This window comes from Apteryx mantelli, chromosome 9, assembly GCF_036417845.1.
Source record: "Apteryx mantelli isolate bAptMan1 chromosome 9, bAptMan1.hap1, whole genome shotgun sequence".
In the NCBI taxonomy this organism is placed as follows: Eukaryota; Metazoa; Chordata; class Aves; order Apterygiformes; family Apterygidae; genus Apteryx; species Apteryx mantelli.
This window is the reverse complement of record NC_089986.1, coordinates 26,362,148-26,388,370: the sequence shown is the minus strand read 5'-3', so window position 1 is coordinate 26,388,370 and position 26,223 is coordinate 26,362,148. Positions and strand designations below refer to the sequence as shown.

General features: G+C 45.3%; 1 protein-coding gene across 1 annotated transcript in view; it reads right to left on the bottom strand.

The window, feature by feature from the left end:
• Window positions 1-26,223, bottom strand: part of GPC1 (glypican 1) — a 187,415-nt gene that overhangs the window by 28,747 nt on the left and 132,445 nt on the right. The gene's annotated exons all lie outside the window — the stretch shown is intronic.

Genomic DNA, 26,223 nt, shown 5'->3' with positions numbered 1-26,223 from the left:
GAGAGAGAGAGAGAAAAGGAGACAGTGATGGATCAGCTGGACAAGCAGGAATCTAATGGGTTGCACTTTTTGGCAGCACAACTAAGTGCACTGTAAAAGAAGGACCCTAACACAGCTTTTTCTCCAACTGACCTTACCCATCCTCTCAGTCCTGAGTCTTAGCTGAGAAAATTCAAGAAGGAACCCCCCATTGCCAGGGAATGGGGGTCTGGGCCTGACTGCCTTGTCTGTCAACCTCACCTAGACCCAAAACCGAGGATGTGCTCTTCCCTGAATGCGTGTTTCCCGAGGACACCAGGCATTGCTCCAGCAGCAAAAGACCACACTGCCATGTTCAGAAGCACATTGGCCCTTGGTTAGCACGCAGAGAGGAATCAAGCCAGCCAGGGTGTGAGATCATGGGGTGGATGAGGACATGTTCAAGTGCAGCCTACAGAAATCCTAGAGTGACGCTGCGTGGTTACCACTCAATGTCAATTCTGTAGCTGGACTTCCGGCTGGCCGGTCATGCTGAGCCACAGATGTAAGTGACCATGGAAGTCATTTGGACACAGGGCTGTCAATATGAAAGATGCTAAAAGCTCCTTCTCTGCACTGCCACAGCATGATGAGCTCAAATGCACGGGACATTTGAGCCAGATTTCGGGCACACAGAAGATGCGCAAGTGACTCCAGGAGTCTGAGTGTCTGCTCACAGGTCAAGACAAGTGCTCGATATAGTAAGAAAGATTTGCATGGAATAAAAGATGCCAAGCAGATATATAACTACCATGTTATCCTTAAACACACTAATAGCAAATGAGAGTAATTTTTGTATTTCTTCCAAATCATCCTGCCATGGAAGTTTTAGTGGACAGACGTGTAATTTTCTGGCTAAGAAGCAAAGCTTCGATGGCTTGGTGAAGAAAGATCTTGGGTGTCATTAATCTGAGGAATGTCTCAAACCACTGAGAAGAAAAGCTCTAGTGGCACAGTGTTTATTTGCAGCTTTTGGTACAAAACATATCAACTGGCATTGTTTATACACACCACAATTTGCTGTAATTATCAGCTACCACCATACCTGCCGCTTAACCCAGAATCAAGAACTCGCCATTTCTGGCACAGAAGATGACACTAGTTAAAACATTACTAGAGAACACTGTAAACACATCGGGGTGACTGGATGCTGCCGAGGCAATGGAGGACTGTCCTGCAGTGACTGCTGTTGGAATCAGGTCATGATGCATCATAACCTATCAATATTATCATCCACACCAGAATGAAGTAAGATAAAGACTTAATCTAGAAGACAACCTAAAGCCTTCCATTACATCACCTGAAAGGCTGGCATTTGTCCATCATTGCCTGCTCTTACCATCACACAAAAGTGATGGCTTTTCCTGGAGAAGACTGAGACCTCCTCAATTTCAAAACAGAAATTTTTTTCAAAAAAAATTTTCTTTCACCGAAGAACTCTTGTTCAGAGCCCAGAAAGCGCGTGCTTCAGTCCCCACCATGAGCACAGGCCTGGTGCATTAGGTATTTAAAGACAGGGTCATGCTTGAGCAGTTCTGAACAGGTGCCGACATTATCCTGTTCAAGGTTCAACTCCTGCGGCTCCTTTGCTCACCGCATTTACATGCAGCTCTTGTTTAGGCACAAGCAATTGAATTGTTTTATACCCCAGGTTCAGTGTTCATAAAAGCGACAGAGAAATGTGCCTCCCCTGCTGTTTATCCAGCAGGGGAAAGCTGATAGAGGAGATCTTCCCCTTTCCGACCCCTGCAGGCACTTACATCCTCCCTGCTGCCAGCAACCTGCCTCCCTTCGAGACAGCCCAGTGGGGAACCCACTGCAGGACTGGCCTGACTTCATTTATTGATTTACGGAAATGACTTTAATCATGATTTAAATCAGCATGAGGAAAAATGATTTAAATGATCATTTTCATTTCGACCACATTTGTACTTTTAGGGCCTTTATGAAGCAAATCTGATTATATTATTCTTTAAATCTGAATTACTATTATTTTTTATTTGTGATGTATGATGAGCTCTAGTTAGATGGAGAGTGTTACTCAATTAAAATGCATTAAAAAAGAAAGAGCATGTATTTAGTTTTTCAGTGAGGGAACGGAAATGAATACAATTAAACACAGCCTCCAGAATTTTAGAACTAGTAAAGTTCATTTTCACAGGTCTTATTTTCTTTCATAGATTGGAATAGCCATACAAACTTTCCTGCATCACTAATTCCTCATTGGTTTCTCAGCTTTGAATGAAACTAAAAGCCAACAAGTCAATCGAACAAGTGAAAACATGCCCTAGGCATCGGCACCCCAGGCTGCTCGTGCAGAAACGCAGGGTAGCATTTTAACAAACTCATCCCCACCACTTGCAGCCTGGCTTCCTCCAGCTGCAATCATGTACCGTTTAATATTTTTAAATATGGTTTAAGTGTTTTTAATAGTTTCTGAGCAAAGTAGGGTTTAGCAGAGGTTTGTCTTTATTTTAACCACTTATATGAAAATGAAAATGTGTGGATTTAAAATAGATTTTGAATAAAAACTCCATTTTTCAAATTCACGCAGATGGTTCATCCCGACAGGCCACTTTTGGGGGTCTGTCTAACCTGAGGTGGCTCCATTTTTCGGTTGCCACAGCTTTCTTACCTAGGCAATGACCAGAGCGATATGAACCTCCAACAGACACAAAACACGGTATTGCTCTTTTAGGTAGCTGATAAGCTACCTAAAAGCTGCTCCACATCTTAACGTATCATCCCAAACACTGCTGGTTACCCATTCACAATTTAATTAGGCTGAGCTCAAACTCTCTTTCTTGCATAATCCATGCTCTTTTCATTGCGACAAGTGACGCTTACTGCCAAAATTGCTAAGCAATCCATGTCTCGCAGGCAGCTTGCCACCCACCGTCAGGAGGAAAAAACCCCCAGCAAATGCAGCCCCATTTGTCAGTTCTAAGTAAAATGACTTTTGCATTGCTACGGGAGAAACAAGATGTATATCTTTCTGTCAAAAAATTGGAAACTGTTCTCGAAAAAGTCCAGCCTAATTAAGAGCTGATGAACTGTTACTTCTCACCTGAGCGCGAGAGCACCAATTACAATGGCCTCGTTTGTGGATGGGTCTCGGGAAGTTCTTCTGGATTTCCCACGCACAGAAAGAAAATATATCTACATTATCTAGGGAGAATTAATTTGCAATTAAGCCTAAATGTGCTTGTGATGAATAGCCAATCTGGCAGGGAAATTAAAGGCACATTTTGCAGCACCGGAAGGCACCACGAACTCCGGTTTGCCAAAAGGGACGGTGCAGACGCTCGTGCTCGCTGCCTGGACGGTCGGGGTGATCCCACCCCGTGTCGCACAGCCGCCGAACGCAGGTATCCTCCAATTGACCCCACGTCAGCTCCTTAACGCTGCCCGTGTCCTCACCTCCTGCCATTTAACATATTCAGATTAAGCCAGCGGCTTTCTGAAATGAGGCATTTGTCCCTGCTCTGAGTCACGAGAAAGTGGTCAGACATTTTCTGGACCTACACCGAAAAAACAGATTTTCTCAGCTCCTACCAGCCCCAAACATTACAGTAGAGACTTACTAGCTAGACAGATCTTCCCGCAAGGCTCCCGCTAAAGCCACGACTGGGCTCTTGCTCTTTCAAAACAAGTTTTCTGGAGCAGGTGAGCCCTTGCTCCCTCCTGCCTGGCAAGGGCTCGGCAACGGCGCCCAAGCCCAGCAGGTGGTTTTCTAAAGCCTGTAATTCAGTCAAATCAAACTCAATTTCCCCTGGGACAATGAAAGGCACAGCTCCTCACTCAAGCCTTTCTCTCCGTGAAATGTCACCTTTCACACTGTAGCTGCAAAACCATTCAAAAGAAAATCACAAAATGGGAGTGGTTTTTATTTTATTTTATGATTTCTTCTCACTTCCAGGCTCAGAAACAACTCAACTGGCTTTGCTCAAATGAAACTTGCCTTTTAACAGAGGCCAGCTCTGAAAAACTTCTGCCTCAAATACAAAAGTGCCAGAAATTTATGAGCAAAAGACAGGTTTTTACAATAGAGACAAGCCTGCACTCTTGGCCACTGCTTTTCCTGCTCTTGCAATAACCAGAAAGGTTACTTATCAGAGAATTAAGGTTTTAACCAGAATCTACAATCCTTGCATTTGAGAGAGATTGCAAATCCCCACCCATTCCCCCAGTTCACAGCTTCCTAGCGTTCACAGCTCATATTTTCACAGTTTCTACATTTTCACAACTCTGGATTCAAATTGGGAAGCTGTGAACAGCGAGGCAGGGACTGGTAGTTTCTCTCTGCAAAGATGGCAAGTTTTAAGTCCTCCCTCCCCATCCCCCAGCACAAAGTACTTTTTTCAGGCTCTCTGATACCATTTGCTCACTCAACATCTGGCACACACTGGGTTTTCTTCAACTAACAGGATGATGGAGGGGAAATGAATGTAGGGAGAGATGAAGAGGTCACTGAAGGAAGAGCATCCAAATGGCTCCTCCTCCGGGCATACAGCAGATCTGTTTTTCTTCAAAACCTCAAGAATTTCAAAAGCATACTAGAAAAAATATAAGAATTGAAGAAAGGTGACTGAATCACTCTAGGTCTGAATATTACTAATGCCTTAAGCAGAAAGCCACAGCACAAAAAGTGTTAGGCACAACTGGAAAGGGCAAAGCCGGATCAGAAGAGATGAGAAAGGAAAACATGTTGCTTAGATGATGACATTAAGGCAGGTTTAGCACTAGATCCTTGGATTTCTTGAAGACTCTAGGCAACCACCTCTGTCAACATCTGAAAGTCAGACGTAAGAGAAGGGGAACGGTGGCAGCATGCAGGGCCCCAGGAGCTGCTGGGGAGGAAGGAGGAAGCCCAAGGCACGTGATGCCTCCAAACCTGCCATGTCCCTAGTGGCAGCTCTTCCCCTGGCTCTGCTGCCCAGCTCTGAGCTCTCCCCCACTCCTTCCTTTCTCCAGGCAAGAACAGTCAGGTCCGCCCCAGGACAGCAAATTCAGTTCTGCTTATGTTTCTGAGAAGCACTGAGTAGTCCCGGCAGGAATCTCTAACAACTTATATCGAAACCATAAAACGCACCAGTGCCATATAACTGCAACAGCACTGGCCGAGTGCAAATGCTACAAAGGAGCGAGCACTGCGAGCCCCCTCCTGCAGCGCAAACACGAAGAGGAAGAAGTATCAAATACTCTATGGCAATTTCTCAAGTTTGGGCGAGCACGTGAGCCTGCGGTGGGATTCACCCACGGCTGGAGTCATCAGTGCGCTTGTAGCTCTGAAGGGGGTCTTGGTGAAATATGTTCGCCATTAACGCTGCTATCATGTTTTGAGAATACTGGACTAAAGAACGAGGGAGAAAAATAAGCTGACGCTGTGGTGTCCTGCATACCAGTAAAAGCAGGGAAAATAATAGCCCAGGGACATTTATTAGAGCCTACCGAGCCCCCTCCCAGGCTCTGCTGTGTCAGTCTGAGCAGGGAGCCGCGGAGGCACAGTGTTTTCTTGGGCTGAGTTCCCATTTAATATACTGCTGCACATCCCAATACTGATTTGCTTCTCCAGTTGGTTTTAATGCTCTCCTCACAGTCAAACTAATATTAGAAGAGAATAATTCAGCAATAAATTGAAGCCATTAAAATCCAAACCTAATGCTGTTCCTATCTGTTTTATTCACTTCAGCAAGTACGGTGATATTTTATTTATAAAACTGTTATTACTCATTATTAATTTAACTACTAACCATGCCTGTGCTGGAAAGCTGATATCAATACGACAGCAGTGATATGCTGCAGTTTGTACCTTCGGTGGATGCTGTCAAAGGAAATAATTACAGCGAGCCCAAACAGCTCCGGTTCCACTTCCAAATAGCCCTGTACATGAGTAATCTTGGTGACATTTTCCTTTGGACCTATCTGTTCCCTCACAATTTCCAATTCCTTTGAAATAGCTGTTCTTTTGTCACTTTTCCCTCAGTCCTGATCCACTCTGGACACAGCAGTCCCTCCCTATATAGTCTGGATGGCTCTCATCTACTGTTTCCCTCCCAGAATTACACACCGCCCTGTTTGGACCCAGACAACACTGGTCCAAAGACAACAGCAAGAATTACAAAGCTTTTAGGTAATACAACTGCAAACTTTTAGGATTCATTTTGGGTGAAGAACATCTCCTTTTCTCCGCTAGAAATAACAGTTGTACTAACTGCAAGGATTGCACTTATCTTTTTTTAGGAATGCATCACATTAGTCTTTCACAGACCTTCTGTCTCCAACTGGTACATCCCGAATCCTGTCCTTTGCTCCTCCCAGCCAATTAGTCCCCAGATGTATGCCTGGTGTTACAGAATATTGAATTTCATCCTATTTCTATTATTCCAGTCTTCGTGGTTATCCACCACCCTCTTCTGTAGCGATAACTTTCCCAGCTTTGTGTCATCAATGAGTTTTATGAACACGTTTCTTAGCATTTGTGCCAAATGGAACTATTAACTAGGCTGGGCTCTAGGTCTGTCTTTGAGAACCACTACCGGGATCTCCCTCCAACCCAGAAGCTCTTCCTTCAACACAGTATATTGCTACCTCCCCTTAGCTAGCTCTCACCTTCTAATTCTTCTACTCATTTCCATCTTCTTCAGCTTAATTAACTACTCGAGGCACAGATGCAAATGCCTTTGAAGTCTCCTAAGATGAGATTAGTTGTTAGAACAGACACCACAAAGAATGGTGAAAGCAGGTAGCTATATAGGATTTGACCTAATTTCTAGAATAGCTAGCTTTGGGTAAGAGCTGAAGATGGCTTAGCTTAAACTGTTTTTAGATTGTGATATAGAGTAGACAGCTTGTTTCTTTTGTCACAAAAAACATGAGCTTTTGAGAAAATAAAGAAAATTTTTCCTGCAAAAAAAGGTAGCTGCGGCATGAAAATCTGATCTGGAATATGGGAGTCCTAACTGACAGGCAGAGAGAGAGAGCAACTCCAGTCACTTCAAAGAGAAGGTGCTCTTTTCCTGCCAGAAAAAACATTTTCATACTTTATAACACAAGCTTTGCGCCCATTTGGCACTGCTCCAAATGGCAGGCAGAGAGATGTAATTATTTGCACCTATTTTTTATTCTGCATTTTTCCTCTCCACTGTTTCTATAATTTGCCAAGATAATTTGCTTTTATTTAAGGCAAGGAGGCCTGGCTCTCAGCTATTGAAATGAGGGAGGGGTAGACATTCCCCGGCTGGAAAGTTCCTTAGGGAGAAGAGCTGACCCCACTCAAGGAGGAGCATGACTGTGGACATGCTGCTCGTCCTCCCGTGAGGGCTGCACGACATGGGGGGCCCGGGGAAAGGTGCCCGACGTGGTGGTGACAGGTCTGGGTGTCACGAGCATGGCTGTGGTGCCCTGGCCCAGCCCCAGAAGAAGCTAGGGAAGAAACCACCTCAGACTCTGCCATTTCTGATGCACTCAGCAATACCTTCCTGATGTCCCCCTGAAACAGATAAAGACCCCCTAAATTCAATTTAATGCAATAACTCTGCAAAGACAGGCGTCACTGGGGCGGCACAGAAAGCTAAATAGGCTGTGTGAGCAACGGACCATGCAACCAAAGCCTGTGTCAACGCTGCAGTGCTAACAGGTGACGCATCCTCGCGCCGGAGTGGGTGAGCCCCACTGCGGCATTCCCTGCTGCCAGCCGGAAAAATTGCAAGGAGCGAGCGAGAGCAAGTGGCGAGCACCTGTTCGGAAAGTGATCCCAGACGCCATCCAACACCCTCCGAGATCCTGGGATATAAAATGCCATGAAACATACTGCAGCTGACATCCGAACCATTTGCCCGCGTAGCTCCTCTGTTGTTTAGACTTTTAATTCCCTTTTTAGGAAGGCAGCTCTGGCGTGACGCCCGTGGAGCATCGCACGGCCGAGAGGGGTGCTCCCGGAGGAGGCGTCTCGAAAGCCTGTCCCCTGTGTGCAGCAGCCACGTGGAGCCGGACACGCGTGCTGCGCGCCCATCCACGCTCCAAAGGCTGAAATAGCCGTGCAGGCGCGTCCACGAGCCAGGCAGTAAGGTGTGCCAAGGTTCACGTTTGCAAACTTCTGTCCTTTCTGGATATGCTGAATATTCACATATTGAGCTATACAGGGTCAGACCAAAGTTTTACAGTCCAAAGCCATAGCCAAGCGTGCAGCCAATGCCATGTACTTAGGAGACGCAGTAGGAACAGGACGAGGGCTGATCTTGCCCCTGCGAACCCACCCTGGCTTCTGGCCATCCGCACCTTGAAGGCTTCCCAAGCAAGCCCTGTGTGGACAAGCCACTGCTGGTCACCAGCTCTCACAAATCTGCCAGATCCCTTCTGGACCCGAGCTCCACCCCGGCCTCTTGCAATGGGTCTCACATTTAATCATGCTTTCCAGGGAAAAGGATTTCCCTCCATTGGTTTTAAACTTCAAAACAATAGGTGTGCAATATCTCTTCTAGCGTGAGAAATGCTGTATATTCACTCCCTATTTGCTCTCTTTAAATGATTCACAGACCTCTATCGTACCTCCATCTCTTTGCTAAGCTAGATTGTCTTATCTACAAAAAGCAACTGCATTATTTCACTGTCTGGGCTGTTACCCTCTCCCTCCTAAGCACTTTTGCCAACGTATGAAGCTCAGAAAACTCTTCTGGCCCAAGGTCCCATGCTCCAGGCAGGCGGCAGGCACCCTGTGCTCCAGCCTGACCAGCGAGGAGCTGGGCTGCAAGGTCCTGCTGGGAGGAAACCTGCTGCAGGCTGAAAGCCTTTGCAGAGGGAACTTGGTCTTTTTGCAGAATAAGCAAAAAGGTCTGAATCTTCATATTATTTTCCCCACGCGTGTGCTGGGGATCTGAACTGGCAAGGGATTTTAACCAGGACTCCTTCTAAATATGTTTGTGCTCCAACTGCAGACTTGCAGAAATGAGGAGCTGCACGTATTGCCCCAGCAGGCTCTTATCAAGCCGATTTCACAGCAACCCCTTCGGGAGATGAGGACGGGAAGGCGCGTGGGAGGGATCCATCAAACAGGCAGGCATCAAGCCTGATCCGGGGGCCTAGTCTCTGTTCAGGGAAGAAAAGGCACCTTCCACTCACTGAGGCATTTGTTTTAGCACGAGCTGATCTCTTCTTTAGAGCCGCTCATCTGCCTACACGGACTGCGCTGGGAGCCTGCATGATTGAGTTAGCCGAGACTCTGAACTTTTGGATAATGGAAATTACGCGAGATCAATTCCACTCACAGTTTGTTTCTCGAAGCCTGTCTGCACTTAAGGGCAAGTCGACAAGCACCATAGTTACCACTGACGGGAACAAGAAGGGCGGTAAGAGGAATTGTGAATACCGCCTGCGCCTTTCCAGGGCTATTCAACAACGTCTGAAGGGCTCTATATTTCTTTAACAGTAAAATAAACTCAGAAGTATTGTACAGTACAGAGGGTTGCTGGCAGTTATAAAAAGTGTGACGTACACACTGGATAAATGCACAGTATATATCTATATGGCAGAGGTGTTTTTCACTCTAGAAGGAAAAGCATTCCTCTCCTCCTGGCGAAACGAACAGCCGGTTATAAAAGCCGTGCTCTCACGAGCGCAGGCAACGGGGACCCCGTCAAGGTAACCTTCCAAAGCACGGTCTGCACAAACAACCGCCGAGCCCGTGGAAAGGCCGCGCGTGACAAACGCCAGAGAGACGTCACGAATGAGAGAGGCAACTCATCAGCTTATCAGATGCCGGCGCAGGCTGTCACATGTTTCTAACCACGTCTCCCCAACCAATCTCACCGAGATTTATTTTGACTTTCCAGCCCTTTCAGCAAGCACCAGACAGCTGCCACTGCAGAAATGAACCTTCTACAGTTTGAAAGTTGTCAAAGGCTGAAAATAATTAAAAGCATTTATGATAACTTTTAGCTTACATCTTCTAACTTCCCCTTCTGTACTTTCAAAATAAATCATTATCGTGCACCATTTGTCATTAAGTCGGGCTCTTTGCAGTGATATTTTAATTGAGAAAACACATCAGTGAATGATTATCTTTGTAAAAAGCAAATGCATTCCACTGTCTCTGCAAAGAGAGCAGAGAAAAAACTGACAGTTTGTGGATAACTATCTTTGACACTTTCCACTTGCAAAAACGGACTTATGCAGTTAAGCATCCTTGTTGCATATTTTTCAGGATCAAAACTCCTTGTTTAACTTTTCAAAATCTGTAGGCTTCATACCATGCTAGAGGGACAGGATTGACTTCTGATTTTTATCTTTTTCATTATTGTTGCTCTCTGCACAAAACGGCCCCTAGACAAACTATTTATTGTTGGGTTAATGAGATCATTTAAATCTATGCTTGCCACTGCATTTTTGCAGTATAGAGTATCTAAGACACCTGGTCTTTGGGCATCTAAACATCTTGGCTATCTAAGACACATGGGCTTTCCCAAAGGAACAAGGAGGATAGAATTCACCAGCTGTGGGATAATATGCCGGACAGCAAAGTTGCCATGTTATTACTGCAGAAGTTTATCTATACAAACCGCTTAATCTCTAGGCTTTCCTCTTTCAATGCAATCAGAAAGGCATCTTGTCCCTTCGGAAAATTTAGTTGCTTATGACAGTCCCATCTATGGAACCAGCATGAAAAGGCAAAATAGGTAAAGCTGACAGAACACAGATACTGTTAACAGCCAACTGAACACATGCAAATATGTATGTGAATCATACGCAGCTAGAAACAGCTAGAAGTGCTAAGAATATCTGCATATCCAATAATAGGCTTATTTATTATTTCAATGTTATTTATAATGTGTAAATTAATATCAATTGGTATTTTAATATAGCTGAAATACAGATATATTACATACAGCTATCTGAAAATAACATTATTAAGACCTTACAACAAGCCTTCAAAAAAATTAGGAAATGTCAGGAGCAGTAGCACTACATACACTCAGCCCTTGCATGCATGGGGATTATAACACACAGAATCACATGGTATCTTTTGCCCCAGAGGACAGAGAAATGTGTCCTCTTCCCAAATTTTAGGTCCCTGCTTCGAAAGAGGTGAATTTTACCAGTTCTGAAGGAAGAGGAACTCATGTTCCCTGGCAGATATTACAATAGTAAATCCGGTAGCATAGTTTATTTTCCTTCCCATTGAAGTCATCTATTTTGTTAAATGCCCCTAACTTTTCACCTGTTCTTGTCCAATGAAAAAATTAAATGTAGACTGTCCTTCAAAAAACCGGAACTTCAATCAACCACTTCTGTTGTAAAATGTGAAACCATTTCTAGCCTAAACAGAGATTTAGGCTTAACTTTATTCATTATAAAAAAAGAAAATCAACAGATCTTTGATTTTAAAGGTTCCTAAATGTCTCATGGCCCAGAGCCATATTGGGATAAACCTACCCAAATCTATTTGCGCTTGGGAGCTGGGCCTTGCTCGGGGGGAGCCCACCTGTGACCCCAGGCAGGGCTGGCTCTAGCCGAGGGACGGGCTTGACCGCCCAGCAAATATTAGATCACAGAAACCCAAACAAGAAGAAAAACTACATTCGACCCTGCCATCGCCTCTGAGCTGATGGATGAGGATACAGCAATGGACCAAGGTGCAACAGCTTGAGTGTCCTAAGCCTCGACTTCATCTTAATGTTGTAAGCTTTTTAAGGAAGATCAGCTCAAATCTAGAATGAAACAACATACTGAGTCACCACAGCCTGTGGGCACCTAAAAAGATAACTGTGCTACTACTGAATTACAATGGGCTGATTTTGCTGCATTTCAATGAGAATCACAAAGGCAGGAAGACTTTGTCCAGTTTTTAGGCCTTTTTCAATTATGTCCGAATAGATTTTCTAACAGGCATAAATGGGGTCTAAAACATATTTGTGTTTGTTTATGGAATATTCCCATATGTCACATATTACTGGACTGATTTATTACTTGTGTATAAGTCCTTGAAGTAAAATCACATCAGGACTGTGACCAGCATGGAAAATCTGTCACAAAAAACTATTTGCTTTGGAAAACTGTATGCTGGCAGAAATTACCATTCAGTCTCAACTCTGGCTTGGAAAATTACCACTCCTCAGCTGCTCATTGACACTGTTTGCAGAGGAGAGACAACAACTCTTCCAACTGCGTGGGTCACCTCCCTGGATCTGTGGACATTAAACCTCATCAGAGCTTCGCCTGGAGGAATTGCACTTTTAAAGACTTAGGAAAGAGTCTGGGAGAAGTTGAGAAAAGTCTTTGGTCTCCCATCCTAATTCCACCTTCAGGTGCATGTATAATATGTGGATTTAATTTATATCCCTTGAGCACAAATCACCTTAGAATTTGCAAATGGTACAAAACCGTGGGACGCGACCTGCTTGGGTGCCTTGCGCCTCCCCCCTGGACTCCCCATCAGACACATCAGTGCCTGAAAACATCTGTGTCCACCATAGGCTGTCATCATGCTTGCAAGAGGGAGATCAAAAATGCGTGTTTAAGAAAATACTAGCTGAGAACTGGAAAGCTAACCACAGTCTGACTGCAATTATGCTTAAAAAGAGAAAAAGGAAACTACAGGCACTCCTTCTTTTAAAAAACGTGTTTAAAATAACTAAAAAAAGCCTCTGGTTACCCTAAGATGCTAGACCTGGCACTCTCCTTCTGCCGAATTTGGGGTTTCTGCTGCCTTTGAAGCATCTCTGGCTCAGGTCCAAGTTTTAAGGATGGGAGGAATGGATACTTGTTAAAAGCATGTTCTTGTTCCACTTTCACTAGCTTAAAACTCATTTCTTTTTTCCTTTTTGGGCATGTCAGATTTTTATCCCAAGTACATCGCACCAGTGAATCAGATGTGAGTAATAAATTCTGACCTCTTTTAAATGTTCTCCTATGAACTTAGGCTGATATCCTTATTAAATAGTGAGATAAATTAATGCATTTAGCCACCCAAGCTCAATAAAGAGAGGGAAAATACGCAGAGTCAGTGAAGAGGCAACAGTCGCTCACCTTTTCTTTTAACACAAGATTTTGGGGGCAATCAGAGAAAGCTTGGGTCTGGCAGAAGATTTAAAACAAACACGAGGAAATACTATTTCAAATAGAAAAGTTACAGAAAACTCTGTCCCTTTCACAAAATGTCCTGGATGCAAAGGACTGAAATAGATTCAAAAGACAGTCAAGTTAGAAAAAAGGAAAGTCCATCGGTGGCCATTAAAGAGAATGGGCGAAGCAGACCGCGTCATCACCTAACTCGTCACCAGTTTGTTCGGATGACACAAACATATCCTTTTCTCCACAAACACACTGGTAAATAATACTTGAAAGTCTCCTCTGCATTTACATGAATCCAGGTACACACACCTAGACACCTCCTACAACATATCACTCTACAAAGATGTCTTACACCAACACTGCAATGACAGTGAGAAATACAGCTTCCTGCCCGCTTCAGGCAAAGGCAATACATAACAAGACAATTTGAGTAGGACCCAGTTACAGCTTTCTGTTAAGGGGAACCCATCACACATATTTACATTTCCACAATTGTCGAGGGGTGTGATTTGACAATTTGCCTTTAATTCCCTTCAGATGCCGCATTTGGGTTCAGATCAATGGCCCATTCAGCTCCTGTTTTCAGCTCATGTCTGCTTTTAACTTGCAGACTATAAAATGGTGATACGAATTTTTGGTGTGCTCAGGAAAAAATACTGGTGGTCAAGTGATGCAAATCCACAAAGAATTTTGCCCAAGTAAGCCCATTTTTGTCTGAGTCAACCAATTTGGGGGTTAAGTTCTTTAAGGTTTTCAAAGGGACATCGAGTACTTTTTTGTGCAGTTTAGATAAGGACAAAATAAACCACAAGATCTCTCCCCATGTCTGGAAGAGTCAAAAGGCCAGTCCCGGCACTGAAATGACTCCGACAGGAACGTGCTGGGCGGAAGGGACCTGAAAGGGAACCACCTGCTGGAGTCTGGTCTGGCCGCTGACCTGCTCTTTGACAACACATTTACACCGTTAACTGCGGCACACAATGAACAACTTTCCTAGTAGATCTCCTACACTTTTAATTCCCATCTCAACTACATGCTTGGCAACTTTTTGTTTACGCTGCTCCACCTTCCTCAAAGAGGGAAAGCAGCTCAAATCCTTGTTCACAAGGTAAAAGGCAAATTTGCTTCATTTCAAGCCTTCTCATCTCCCTCTGTTACACTCCAGTGCTTGTGGGCACTGGACTCTCTGCACAGAAGAGAATAAGGACCATGAGGAATGGGTGGCATTGGTGTGCCACTGGCATAAGTCAAAGACAGGAGAAACGTCCCGTTTCAGGCAATGGATGGATAACCAAACCTCCAGCCTTCAAACTCACTGTCTCGATCTTTAAGCATTATTGTTCTCTCACATAACACACAATGGAATTGTTATCTGCGATCACCAGCTGCCCAAGTCCTCCCGTAAAAGTTAAGGGGAGTTTTAGCACTAATGCGATGGAAGAAGTAGGGCCAACAGGGACCTCTCTTTTCACTAACTCTAGGGAAAGTTTAGGCAAATGCTTAGACCAGCCACCTAACCCCTGGAGGCCCTCCACCGAGGTGAGATGAAACTCACCCTCAGCCTTCAGTCTCCCAGTGAATTAATTCAATTAACATGCTAGACTGCTGGGATCAGCTCACTGTCCTTCATAAATGCCTGGAGCAGCAAAACCATGGCATTTGCAAACTTGTTCCTGCTTCAGTTCCATTAATCAGAGTATCTTACAGTCTCTTACAGCGATACGAACCACTGCTTCTTTGCAGTGTTGACAAAACGGGACACAGCCAATATAAATGTCCCAAGTGTAGCAAAAGCTTCAGTGGGATCCTGTACCTTCTTTAACATGAAAGTCAGTTGTGCATGAAATACAACCCCCTGGAAAAACAGACTTTATTAGTTCTAGTGCTCACAGAACAACTTGCACCGTATGGTAAAAAACAATAATATAAAAACTGGTCATAAAATACTGGCAGAATGGACCTGCATGTCCAGAAGCTAAAATGAGTCAGAACAAGAAAGAGAAGCCAAATAGCTGCAACTTTTTATTGCGGATTATTATTTATTAGGGATTTCTTGAATAGATGGCCCTAGGAACTACTGTACCAATTCATCCACAAAGAATGAGAAAGCAGAAGTGGTTTCCTTAAAGGATTGCCTTAGAGTGAAATAATCTGTAGCAATACTAAAGGAGACCACGTTTGCGACTTCTTTCTTCTTTTTCTTTTTTTTTTTTAATAAAGCAGTACTACTTCTTCATGTCCAACCTTTGAGGCTGGGCAGAAACTATTACACTCTTACTGGCAATTTCTAATTCAGCAAATTGCATGGGAAAGCTCCTTGAATTCAAGCAACTGAGAAGAAAAGTCATCTGTATTTGCCTGAAAATCCATCAGCAGAAGCGCAGGGTGAAGCTCCTCTATACCGAAGGATGAGGCACCCGTCTCTGACAGGGGGCACAACCCCAAACCAGACAAGCTGGGGCTTGGGTTCGTGACCACCGAGGCCAGCAGTATCAATGTGGCCCAGATCAAATATGAAATCTTTTCTGCCAAATCAGCCAGCGCTCAACACAACACGTAGCTACTTCCACGCCGACTGGAGGAGGGGAAGCAGTATCTGGTGCAGCACGACGCGAGGGCGTGCAGACAGCTGAGAGCTGATGTGGTGTTGTGCGTGACGGTGTGAAGGCGACGCGTCCAAACCGTGAACACGTTTGGGCTGGAAGTCTGCGCTCACACCTCCAAGCTGGGGTGTTTCTGAGCCTGTGGTAGGAGCACTAGAACTGAGTTTTCAGCTTCGTTGAACCTCAGCAACGGTTTGTGCTTCAGCATGAGGAAGGGACAAAGAAACGTGGGTTTGAACTTTAAGCGGAGTAAGCCATGCCTTTCCCCTCGACTCCCCTGTCTCCCGATACCCTGGTGTGAGACAGATGTCTAGACGCAGCCAGCTGGAGACTACACGCACTATCAAAATCAAAGCTTGCTCTTTGCAACTTGACTTTCAGCTGCATTACTGAAAGCTTTAACTAAGTCTAATTAATGTGTTTAGTCCATAGCATTTCTATCATTTGGCTTAACCTAATAAGCACTCCTTTTTCTAATCCTTTTAAAATAGGCTGTTGGAAAGGTTTACTCAAGCTGGCACTTAGAGCACGACGCTGAAGCATCGCTATTACAAGCAAAGCTATTTGGTGTTCATTAGCAGGATGACAATTAACTGAAAAACAAGCATAGCTGCAATCACAGCATTAGAGGTCTCCCAACAGCACCGAGCCATCGCTGGCGCTCGCAACGGAGCGACCGCAGACGGCACCGTCCTCGCAGCAGCTCCCCATGGCAGGGGCTGGGCAAGACCTGGCCCTGATGCCAAGCCCAGGGGCTGGTGGCACGAGCGCGCGAGTGCTCTGCCCTCCTGGGACAATTAAAGCCATTTTCATTAGACTTTAGGGAACTTTCTCCCTCAAAACTCTCTCCTTTCCTTCCCATCCCCCCTTATTTTTTTTCTGCTGTGGCTTTGAATGTCTGTGAAGAACATTTGCTCACCAATATTAAGCAGATACCACAGAACAGCACTCTTCAAAACAAAGGTATCACTGCCAGCTTCACTTCTGGCTGTTTGTCTGTGCCCCATGGGACTTGATTGGGCTTCTGAAATATCTCCACAGCAGTTGACTTTGGGGATAACGATACTGATCTTGGTCTTCAACCAGCTGTCTTCTCTAACATAATCAAGCTACTGTACTCCTTTCCTCCCCACAGCGAGCATACTTGGTTTATATTTGCACTTTTCCAATCGTTGAGGCTGTGTTTGCCGCTGCCTCCTTGAAGCACACGTTGGAACTAATATACTTGGGCTTCCTCTGTTCAGCGCTCGCTGGGAAGAAAAGCCCTTCGTGTTGATGCGACACTACAAAAATCCATAATCATAAAGTTAAAAATAAAACACCCTGTTAGAATAAGATCAGCTGAACACACTAAATTGCCTTCTAAAGTAGGATTTGGATCTGCCCTGTATTTTCATGTTTGACTTCAATTAGCTTTCTTCAGCAATTCAGAGGCCATTAAAGTAACTATGTCACCAAATATAAAAATTACTGAGTATTTATTGTGCAAATAAGAGTGCACAACACAACAGGTTGTCTCTCTTCACAGCTCTTATAAGATGCACAAATCTGCTTTTTATGGTTCAGAAATTGCCACCGAGGCCCCATTAAAGCCCAGAGCCTGCCGCTCCTGCGCACGGCAGCTCTCCGCGCGCGGAGGCCGGGCTGGGACACGGGACCATCCCTGAACCAGACGTGCTGCGGTGGCACGGGCTGCTGCCGGTCAGGATCCCTCTGTGCGCGGCGCTGCACAGCCCCAACGCCCGCAGGACTGAGAGCCTGTTAGTGACAAAACCAGAAACAACTGTTTTGCTGATGAGACTGTGCTTCAAGCCAGACTGTCTTCTAAGTCCATTTTACATCACGGAAAAAACCCAACCAAACTCATTATACTTGCAGTTGTGACCAAACGCTGACCGATGCCACCCGGTTGTGTAGTATCTGTTTTACAGTCAGAACCACAGAAAACCAAACCCGTCGACGCTGGCAGAAGCAAACGCCCTTTGGCGTGACGTTTAGCACTAACCATGACCGTAGGCAAGATTACTAGATGCTGATGAAGGTAGAGGCTCTAATCAGTTTGAGCAACATCAACCATCACCATCCTAATATCCCCTAATGCAGCAGGCACCACAATAGCGAGAGATTATTACAGCTTGCACCATTTTCTGCCTTTTTTCCCCCCAAAACTGGCTGCTGCTGAAGAAGCGTGTGGCAGATGAAAGGACTGGATGAAGAACATATAGTGGAAATCTTGGTCCAGAAGGTTCATTGCAATTTTGAGTCACCTGCAGCTGTGGAGGATTTGATTCTCCAATAATTTCACACTACGTAAAAACTGAATCTGTGATAATTTAGGTAGGCTATTGAGTACTGCAGATCTTATCCATAAACAAAGCAAATCAGTAATTGCTTTTACTTAAATATATGTATGTTTTAGGGTTTTAGTACTGGTCTATCCCAGGGGAAGGAGAAGAATATTGGAAAGAGTTGGTTTCAGCAAACATTAAATGGCATAAACGGTAGCAAAATTAGATGACACTGAATTTCCACACATAAAAGCAAATAAAAATTCTGCAGGCATCAAATATATCGGCTTCTTCATTTTAATCCAATCAGCCTTTAGGATTTCTGCTTGGTTTTGTATGAAAAATATCAATTCATTGCAATACTGAATTTTCTGATTACTTCATTGTGCTTTTTTAATAACAGAAAGCTATCAATTTAAACGCTGCACACGCAACCATGACTTTTTAAACTGATATTCGTATTTTTTAAAGGCTTTTCTTTTGGTATCAATTATTAGCTATCAATTATTAGAATTCAACAGCACAACAGTCAAGAAGCACTAAGTTGGGCAGCCATCGCGCTGCTGCTCTGGGGACCGCAGGGGACATGCCGAGGGTCTGCACCCAGCAAACAAGGCACCTCAATGCCCAAACAACGCGGGTGCTTGACGTATGGCCCCCGAAAAACACCACGCTTACAGCAGCCTTTTCCCGACTTCTCCTCGGCCATGCCTGCAGGTGGGCCAGCACCCCTTTCTTTGGGAGAAGCTGCTTTAGGGGGACGAATGGGACGAAATTTTGTTTCAGCTGGCAGAATATTTTTGGAAGGAGGAATAAAAAATGGTTTATGGCTACAACAAAAGTTTGCAAGCCCGGGGGCTCACAGCCTGCAGGGCAGCTCTTTGGCAAAGCAAACCCGTGGTCAGAGGGGCTTCAGCGTTTCGCGTGAGGGCCTGCGGGCCTCTGCAGCTTCAGGGTGTTCGGGGAGCTGGTGCCACCCCAGCAGGGGCGAGGAAGGCATGCAGGGCGCTCAGACTACAGCCATTCCATTTAAGCACCTCAACTCTTTCTGGGATTTCAAATAAGAAACTTTTCTTCATATGTTGCTGGAGTGTTACTCCTTCATCTTTGCTGTTCCACAGTCTAAAGAGGTGAAATTGGATGCCTATATGAGCTTGGTCCATGTATAGCTTTTCTTAATTAACACAGATGTCGTTTTCTATTGAAATGACAAATATTTGTGTCCACAAATAGACATTTTCATGAACTGTGCTCACCTGGCAGCTTGCTGGCTGCCCTACAGGAGTCAGGGTCCTGGTCGCAGGAGAGGTCACCCTGGTTAAACTAGCTGCAAGGTCACAACTTTGTAGAAATGGGGCCTGTATTTGTATTCTCCTGTTGCTTTACCTTTGCCTGCTGTGGCTTTTGCGATGTTTCCCTAAGATGGCTTTTTGGGGGGGGGATGTGTGTGCGTGGTGGGGTTATTTGTGGGGTTACAGGAAAAGCCAGCCTTTGTATCTGAGCTTACTCTCAGTCGTAGCATGAAGAGCAGCTGCAAACAATTTCAAAATCATTTCAGAAAGCCTCAGAGCCAGTTTTTTAAAAAGCGATTCTTAGTGGCGTCGACTTTAACCGCTCCACCCTGCCGCGAGGCCCCCGGCGCGCGGCCCCAGGCTGCTCCGCTGGCCGTGACGGCTCCTTCTGTGCGCTCTGCCCAAAGGCACACGTTAACGGACCCGCCGCTTAGCGGGGTTGTTCGTCGAGTGTTTTTGTGTCGGATCCCAGCAACAAGGGGAAAAGCTCTTCAGCTGCAAGCAAGTGAGATACGGGATCCCTCACGGCTCAAAGGGTAATTTGTTGCTTTCATAAAGCAAAAAATAGATACCAAAGTGCCCCCATGAAAATTTGTTATAGATGTAAGATCAGCAGATTTTACATCATCCCTTCCTCCTTTTCCAATTTGCTCCACACCCGTAATCTATAATTCCACGTCTGGTATAGATCTGATGTATTGCAGCAATGCTGATACACTGCAATAACAAATAAACAGTTATCATTAATGGGACTATAAATCACGCGACCCAACCCGTGCCAGCTAATTGTGGTAATGCACGTGCTACCTCCGTATGCTGCCTCCGCAAGTTCAGCCAAAACCGGCGTTCCCTTGCATACCCTGCCGTAACACGGGCGGCGTACACAGCCCGGCAGCGGCTCTGTGCCACCCTGGCGCTGGTGATGAAGGAAGGGACACTTTACGCAGGGTTTGCAGCACGCTGGCTGGCTAAGTGAGGATTCTGATCTCAAAAGAAACGTACTGGGCATTTTCATCTCTGGTTTATTTACTACTATGAACGCATGGAAAACTGAACGCTGGCTGAGCTGGTGTGTCTGGGCATTCATTTTGCTTATGGTTGCAAAGTAGCGGGCTGTAGGTTTACGCAAACCAAGGGACTGCGTTTCAGCAGGACGCGTTCGTTCAGCCAGGAAGCAACTTGCAGCTCCTCGGATATAAAACTTGGCAGCTCGGCATGTAGCCACGGGCTGCTGGATCTCCAGCGCTGATCCCCTACTGTGGTTACTCGTGTCTTCTACATCCTGCGAAACCTTTTGGCCCATTCCTCCAACGCTATCTGCCATTTTGGTGGGCTTTGGCTCAGGCAGCTCCCTTGGGATTTCTGAAAAGCAGCGGGGCTGTTATTTTGACATGTGCTTGCTGGATGGGTGAGACATTAGTTTCCAAAGGCCTCTGAACTACTTGTTTTTAAAAAAATATCAGAATGCCCTGCTGTCAGCTCTTCTGACACAGTGAAAGAAAGCCCGTCTGCCACCCGGATCCCGGGCAGGGCGCACGGCTGCGGCTGGTGTCACCGGAGCTCCTGCTCAGGACGGCGCGTAGCTCCACGCCCAAGTGACGTGAGGACCAGAGCTGCTTGTCCGGATGAGCACTGTGTTCCAGATTTGTCCTTTTCCTGCTAAGGGGAAAGCGGGCCAGGTTTCCCCTGTGATACCTACCCAGTTCATTTCTGTCCTCTGTTAATCAGAAGATTTTGGTGGAGGGAACAGAAGAAGGACAACGGGTAACCCCTGCTGACGCACCCTCGGGCAGCAATCCTTTACTTCCTCAACATACACATGACTGCTCTTGCTTTTAGGGCAGGAGGCTACACGTTAGGCCATACCACTTGTTAAAACAGCACTGCCCAAAGGCTGTTGCCCTTTGCTTTTATTTTCTTTGCAACACTGCAGGTCGCAAATCTTCCATTTTTCATTGTGAGCAGGTGCAAAAAGTCAACGTGGTGGTGACTGCTCTTGTGCATTGCAATGGTCGTACAGAGACAAGCGCACGGGCCCACCTCCATCCAAAGGCAGCATTTGCATGGGATGCAAATAACAAGTGGATTAATTGGCAGAAGGGTGCTGGATGGCATACAGTTGGGAAAAGCTCTGCACTGATAATGGGAAACAAAAACGCTCACTCCCAGACTTTCACTCACAGAAAAGCAGGCCATAATAAGCACTTGTCAGCAGAAGAGGAAAAAGTGTTTCACCACCGGCTTTCAGACTAATGGGAAGAGAGCAGCTGAGCAGCGGGAGATGCGTCGGCTCGTTGTCTCTCCCAGGCTCTCTGCCCCGAGGTTAGCAATTCTTCCAAGCCTCCCTTCCACCGGGAACAGATAAAAATCCCCCCCGGAGGCTGTTCCTCTGGATCTTTAATGTGTTTTCATTACTGAAAGAAAAAAATGCATCTACTACCAAATTTGATGTTGACTTCTGGCGGGGCTCAGTTAACCTCTCTTGGCTTAAAAACACGCTGAATTAATTTCGGCTGAGCGAATAGAGACAATAAAACAGACAGCCCTCTAACAAGAGAAAGCTTATTCTGTATTATTTTATCTAAAAGAAAAGAGAACTCCCTGCCACTAGAAGACACCCTCCCTCTCCCAGCAGAGCTTTTTCAAACACCTCTAAGCAGGAGAAGTGCCCAGGCCATCACTGCTAGATTTATTACCATTTTATTATCCAGCGGATACTGGTCGGGCACGAGACCACGAAGCATCATGCCTCCATGCTCTCAGGGACCCTCGCTGGAGGCAGCCTGCTAGCGCTGAGTCTACCATAAAGCCCGTGGGGTCGAAAGAGCATGTTGGCAGAGGGAGGGCAGCGAGGCATTTTTAGGTGGGAAAGCAGAAAACGGGTCAAAGGACATAGTTTTGCTCCGAGGCTGAAAATAAGAAGGGAAGCTGGAATGAAGATGGGAGAGGCAGACAGGAGACCAAGTGGGGAGGGCGAGACGCACTGAAGGCAACAGGAGATAAGCTGAAGTTAAAAGATTGTGAAAAAGCAGGATTTAGCCACTTGGGCTGAGGGCTGCAGTAAGAACAGAAAAATGTAAGAAGTTGCCAAAATCATAACACCTCTTTTTCTGTTGAACACACATATACCATACTATTCACATGTGTTTACTTATCTGGAATAATCATCCTGGGCACAAGGTTAAATTATCTAAGAAAGAAACAACAATTTGTTTTTTAAAATACGCAAAGAAAGGGTTAGTCAACATCACTCAACTTGCAGCACATTCCTCAGGCAGTAATCTCTTCTATTTTTGATAGAAATAAAAAAACTAAGAAAGTCTGGCCCCTAATTTGCAGAAATAACAAATGAAATGCCTTAGAATTAGTAATTTGGTAGATTAAATTATGAAAGCCTAGTCTGTTGGTGTCCACATCTGATAGTGCTTTGATCTTGTTTATATCTTAGAAATTGTTTCATGGACAAACTTTGTTGATTATCCTCAAACTGTGACAGGTTTTATTCTGTCAGCAACCCAGTAAAGGCTCTTCTTTAAAGTGCAAATTAAGAAACAGGAAAGAGAAGAAAGGGTAGACTTGTTTGAAGGAGCAGCTGGATGTCAACAGAGGTCAGTGCTTTGGCTTTTATTTCTTAACTATATATGTGCAAATGACCTAACACAACCCAAAATTAAAAGCTATGACCGAGAGAGGAATACCAGACAACTACGATATTTTGACCTTGTGAGCAATGCGTGATGAAGCTGTCCACACCAACACCGATCATCAGGACAATTTTGTGGAGGAGGAGATACACGCTAGAGCAAAGTCCTTTCTGGAAAGCAGATGCCAACGGGGACTCCAAGGGAGCAGGAGGAAAGGCTAGTCTATTGTTTTGCTATAATATATATAATAACAGTTTGTGCAGCCGGGAAAACACTAAGCAGAACAGAGTTTTTCCAAAGCGGCGGCTATGTACTGCATTGCCTGTACAAACACCAGATGAATTGGCCATAACCCAGGGAACGCACAGAAATGCAGCGTATACCCTTTCCAGTCCTTCGGGGAGTAGAAGGGGTTGTGCCAGGCGGCCATCAACTGGCTATTGCTGCAGCTGCCCTTACATCCTTGGGAGCCGTCATCCCGCCAACCACTGCACTGGTCCTGCAAGGAAGACGCGAACCCGGAGCTCTCTGCGAGGCCCTTCCCATCTGCTCACATGGCAGCTGTCAAGGCTTGCATACCAGCCACAGCTGTCCATACAGCTGGGCCGGCCTGGTGCACGGCCGCTGTCACGCCAGAGCAACTGTCAAGGTTGCCTTCGGCAGTTGCCTGCGATGAGCTCTGCACAGAAGGTCCCCAGGGGACTGGCGCGAGCCCGCTCGCAATAAAGCAAGCCGATCTAAATTAATGTGCTCCAACTGTGACAAGCAGCCAATACGAGCCCAGCTTTTTGAACTAGCCCCAACACCGCAGAAAGATTAAATCTTTATTTTAACAAGATTATGATGGTTTCCTAGGCGATCCAATGCATACAAACAATGGAACTAACAAAACATCGCATAAAGACATATCACTTCAGTTCCCACATACTGCAAAGTATTACTTGCCCTAGGGGAACTCTGTGTGGAAGATGAGAGCAGTTGAAGAAACTTAACCCTGAAGAAACGGGCTGGAGACTTCAAGTCTGAACAGTGTGAACATGTTAGAGACCGTACAGCTGACATACCATCTCCAGCCTTATTGAGTAAGATACTTTGCCTCTGAGCCAAGGTTTTGCCCAAACGACATGGAAACTTGCTTGTAGACAAAAAAGAGAGACAATTTACATACGTACACCTCTATCTTAAGCAACGAGATTCTGCACCTGAGGCCTTACTTTATGACTTTTCAAGAGGCTTGACAGTAACTTTAGTTTTACTATTATTTATTATTTGTGTTATTGCACTTCAACTTTCATCACCAATAGCTAGAGTCAGCTTCAAATTATTAATCAAAAACATATGTGGAGGTCCCCAAGGGCATGATGCCAGAAGCCAGCTGGCAGAAGCTGTTAAGGAAAGGAATATGAATTTGTCCAGAGCCAAAATTCGAATCAGGTCTGTTCTTTCAGAAAACTCAAACAGTTCCTTCAGCCCAGACTTTCCATAAGCTGATTGAATGAGTTAAAAAGATCTGACTAGTGCCCTTTTATGCCAAAACTGCCAAGTCTCCTTTATGCTTGACATTCCTTGCCTTCAGCTCAAGCTGCAGCCCGTGTTCCAGGGGAGGATCAGCGAGCTGGCTTCGAGCCCAGGTGCTGCAAGCCCTTCACCGCTCAGAGGCATTTCCTCCTCCGCAACAGAGCAAGAAAGCCATGGCTTGCAGCACCACCTGGTATTTCAAGCCACCTCATTACCTTGGATTATCAGTCCCAAAACTTAGGCATTGAATGGACTGAACAAGCCTTGTCTGCAGGAATATTCAAGAAAATCTGCATGTAGTTCACTAAGATGGAAAACTCTCAGTTACTATATTATTAATCACCTACCAACAACTGAGGACTGTGGTCCCACCTAACATTCAAGAAGGCCTCAGAGATTCAGATGGGTCACAACCTGAGACTCTATCCCTCCCAGCTGATAAAAACAGCAGACAGACACCTGCAAACCAAAACAGGGAGCTCCTTTTCCGTAGCAGTGAATCTGCCAGTCCCACAGAGCAGAGAGCCTGGCTCAGCTTACATGGGATTCTGCTCTAACAACTCCATTCTGCGCAGCTTCCCACTCCTACTCAAAATACCATGAGAAAAGAGTGACATCCAAGGGCCAGCAAAATACAGTATCAGCTAGTGCATGCTCTACACAGACGCTTTGGATTGCAGTAGAACGTAACTGGTGGTTAAGCTAGGAAAATGAGAATTACCTTCTTGGGGTTTTGATGGAATCCACTAAATGTACTCATCCTACTTAGTGCCGCAGTCTTGTACAGGAGCTAACCGTAAGCTGCTGATTAAGAATTTACATTGCTTTGTTAAAGCAGGCTGCTCATCAGTTTAATGGCTCCACTCAATTTTCTTAATAAACCTCAGGAGACATCTTCTCCTTTCCCTAGCTGACCTAATCTATGAGGTCCTACACTGAACAATCCTTTTCTTTCTTCAGGAGCTGATGGCAGCAATACACTGCATGTCTGCAGATGAAATCAATGCCTCACAGAAAGATTGCAATGCCATCCAGAGAAGAAAAACTTAAAAGAACACCAGCTCATTCCAACCAAACCCCACAAGCCTCAATAGCTGTTGGGAAGCAGAGGCACCTATTTCCCTGCTAGACAGGTTTCCCTCCATGTATTGCCTTTGTATAGTAGCTGACATGGTAAAAATTGAAGAGCCTGTGGCATATTTGAAATCAACTACAAAATAAGGTAAATGCTAAGAAGAGGCAATCCAAGCAGCAGTGCTGGATTCCCTGCACAGTCTGCAATGCTATGGAGCCGAACAACCCTCTATGCTACATGCATGCACAAAAAATCCCTGTATTTCATTCTGTTTTACCATAAGTGGCTACAAGGAACTCTGTTATTGCCTTCCTAATCCCCAGATTCTCCTGAGATTTGTCCTGGGGAAGAAAAGGCTGGGTTTGCATACTGTTATTGCTGGACTTTGTTGTGATAAGGATCTCCAGAAGGGGCAAGACCTTTCAGAGCATTACATTACCCTCATCCTGCAAGGGAAGTCCCTCAGACCCAACCAATCTCCTGGACTGAATTTGGATTCAAAAATAAAGGGCATCTCCGAGAGGAAACCAGTGACAACCAGATACACGTACCCATTAGTATGGTGCTTCCATAGCTGCAGAGAGCCTGAGTCCAAAAGTGCCCAGTAGGTCCTACAGTCTGACCTTCTTTCATACCATAGGCAGCTAAATTTCATTAGTTACCCACCAGAAGCCACATAACTTGCATTTAGGTAATGAATATCTTCCAGAAGGGCAT